Source organism: Triticum urartu, chromosome 7A, assembly GCF_056163025.1.
Source record: "Triticum urartu cultivar PI428250 chromosome 7A, HENAU_Tu73, whole genome shotgun sequence".
NCBI lineage: Eukaryota > Viridiplantae > Streptophyta > Magnoliopsida > Poales > Poaceae > Triticum > Triticum urartu.
The window spans coordinates 407,965,399-407,968,892 of record NC_141879.1 but is presented as its reverse complement, the minus strand read 5'-3'; the positions used below and the strand labels follow the sequence as shown (position 1 = coordinate 407,968,892).

The 3,494-nt window shown below is 46.7% G+C and overlaps 1 long non-coding RNA gene across 1 annotated transcript; it reads left to right on the top strand.

Annotated features, from left to right (window-relative positions):
- The first annotated feature begins 1,738 nt into the window (after positions 1–1,738).
- Positions 1,739–3,177, top strand: LOC125521063 (uncharacterized). The gene is made up of 2 exons (XR_007288998.2): positions 1,739–2,300; positions 2,810–3,177. It is a non-coding gene; the product is annotated as an uncharacterized LOC125521063 (long non-coding RNA).
- Positions 3,178–3,494: the final 317 nt, after the last annotated feature.

Here is a 3,494-nt window from a genome sequence, read left to right as displayed (position 1 = left end):
AATCGCAACTTCTCCAACAAGTCACTAAGACACCTGCCCCACGGTGGGCGCCAACTGTCGTGGTTCTAAGTCTGACAGTAGAATGGGGGGTAGGAATGTAGAGGCAAGATCTTAGCTATGGAGGAGTTGTACTCGAGAGTTTTACGAGTTCAGGCCCTTCTCGGAGGAAGTAACAGCCCTACGTCTCGGAGCCCGGAGGCGGTCGACTGGATTATATGCGTGTGTGTTATAGAAAGTGCGAACCCCTATCCCTGAGGAGGGGGTGGCTTATATAGAGTTCGCCAGACCCCTCCCGCCCTCAGTTACAAAGGGGTTTAAGGTACATAAAGATGGAGACGTTACTGGTAACGCCTGCAATAAAGATACATAATGACCACTAAAGCTATGACTTAATTCCCGACCGTTGCAGAGTGGAAAGGCTCTAGATCTTCTGGTAGTTGAGTGATTATCTATACGGTCGAGTGTCTTCAGGATTGTCGAGTGGAACATAACTTCATGGTCGAGTGGATGATGATTTTTCTTCGAATGCTCCTGGTACCTTTAGGGATGTCCTTGGGGAGGGTATCTTGAACAGATCCATGACCCTACCCCAGGTAGATAGCTTCGTTAGCGGGCGCGCCCCCCAAGCCCAATCCAAATTGGGAGGGGTCCTCGGCCCCCCTTTCCTTCTCTCCCTCTCCCCTTCCTTGCCTCTCCTACTCCAACTAGGGAAGGGGGAATCCTACTCCCACCGGGAGTAGGACTCCCCCCTTGGGCGCGCCTAGGAGGCCGGCCTCTCCCCCTCCTCCACTCCTTTATATACGGGGGAGGGGGCACCCCATAGACACACAAGTTGATCATTGATCTCTTAACCGTGTGCGGTGCCCCCTCCACCATAATCCACCTCGGTCATATCGTTGTAGTGCTTAGGCGAAGCCCTGCGCCAGTAGCTTCATCATCGCCGTCATCACGCCGTCGTGCTGAAGAAGCTCTCCCTTGACACTCTATAGGATCGTGAGTTCGTGGGACGTCACCGAGTCGAACATGTGCAGATCGCAGAGGTGCCGTACTTTCGGTACTAGGATCGGTCAATCGTGAAGACGTACGACTACATCAACCGCGTTGTCATAACGCTTCCGCTTACGGTCTACGAGGGTACGCAGACAACAGTCTCCCCTCTTGTTGCTATGCATCACCCTGATATTGCGTATGCGTAGGATTTTTTTTTGAAATTACTAAGTTCCCCAACACAACAAGACCACCAGTTTCAAGAAAAAGGTTTAAGGGAAGAAGGGGAACTTCAAGAATAACGGCAAGCAAGTTGTTGCTCAAGTGAAAAAGCCCAAGTCTGGACCTAAGCCTGAGACTGAGTGCTTCTACGACAAAGGGACTAGTCACTAGAAGCGAAACTGCCCTAAGTATTTGGCGGAGAAGAAGGATGGTAAAGTGAAAGGTATATTTGATATACATGTTATTGATGTGTATCTTACTAATGCTCGCAGTAAAATCTGGGTATTTGATACTGGTTCTGTTGCTAATATTTGCAACTCGAAATAGGGGCTACGGATTAAGCGAAAATTGTCTAAGGACGAGGTGACGATGCGCGTGAGAAATGGCTCCAAAGTCGATGTGATCGCCGTCGGTCACTCTGGACATAAAAACCGAAGACCGAAGACCGAACCCGAAAAGACCAAGACCGAACCCGAAAAGACCGAACTAGAAAAGACCGAATAAAATATGGTTTGCACAAATAGAAGACCGAACTAATTATGGTCTGTTCGGTCTTTGTCTTCAGGACCGAATAGCCCGTATAGACCGAATTAAAAAGAGCCCATACGCAAAAGGCAATGCCATGTTTACCTAAGGCCCATCCAGCCAGCCCAATGGTCACACACGACTACACACGAGCACGTCCTCACCTCACGAGTCACACATGAACCAGCCCAGCCGGCAGCCGATTCACTTGCGTTCCTCTTCTTCTCTCCCACTACAAACCCTAGCCGCCGCTCACCGCCCGCCGTTGTGGTCTGCCCGATGCCCCGTGAGACGCGAGTCCCCGGCGGCCGGCGCGCAGCGAGGCGCACCACGCGCCCCTGACCGATGAAGTCCGGCGCTCCGAGCCGCGGCCCTGACCAGTGAAGACCGGCGCCCCGCACCGCCATCCCCGACCCCTCGTTGGTCGCTCCACTGCCCGCGACGCGGCCGTCCGCTGCTAGTGCTCCACCTCCCGACTGCCGGTTCAGTAGTTGCAGTCCTCTTCCACGTTGTTCGCCTACTTGCCGCCTACTGACCTCTTTCTGTTCTTCACATTGCAACTAAAGGTAAGCAAGCTGCTCCACCCCTCTATGAACATCCTTGATTCCCATGAAAATAAGCACGGCTGCATGTATTTTGTAGGCAATACATACCCTTGCTTTGTGACAAATGTTAGCACCTAGAGACAACAAGTTGAACTATGTACTGTTCATAACTAGAGGAAGCAAATGAGCTGCACATTGCCCTTGCTTTGTGTTCCATGAAAAACAGTTGTAGTTGCCCTGGATATTATTTACATGGAAGCAAATGTGTTCAAACATTTAGATCTTAGCAAATTATGGCCTTTTAAACTGTTGATGCCGGTTGATCCGATCTCAAATATCCTTCCTATACTGAAATTAATAATGTGTGCATGACCTCTTGATAACAGTAATGCCCAGCATAATAGCCATCTAAATATGAATGTCTTATTATGTTTATGTGGCTAGTTCTTTTGCTTTTTATTAATGTCAAATTGTATTACTGCTATCTGCTCTTTGTGCATCTAATAACGAGTAAATTTCTCTTGTTTTAGATGTTATCTGTAGCTGAATCTGAATCTGAACATCATGATGAGGAGTTGAATGAGAGAGATTATGCCTATCTAGAGGCAGATGCAGATTCAGGAGCAGCTTCTGTAGTCATTTGGGTTGTTCTGCAGACATGGACCCTCTTATTACTATATGATCTATGTATCAACATTAAATCGGCCTTGCAAATGGAAGATTTGTTTTCTATTTATTTCTGCACTTTGGCTTTTGTTCACGCATTTTAAATCCTGAGTATATAATTCCTATATACACAATAGTGCATCCGTGCTCGTTTCCTGAAACAAGATATATACATGGTGTATATCATTTGTACAGAACATGTATTTGTAAATCTCTTTGTTATTTCTAGGCATTATTAAGGCAGATCTCAACAAAAGCACAAGATTATGTTCTATTTTCATCATCTTGTAGTAATCTGGAAATTTGTTCTACGTATTGATTGCATTTGGCATCAACCGAACACACTTCTTACTTTGTGTTAAATATGAATCTTATTACTTCCGGTCAAATGTAAAAATGTATTGGTACTGGAATCTAAGTTATAGCAATTAATCTGGTCTATTTGGTCAGGACCGAAGACCGAACAGTAAAGACCGAAGACCGAATAGTGAATAACCGAAAAGACCGAAATTATTTCGGTATTCAATTATGGAAGACCGAATTCTTAGA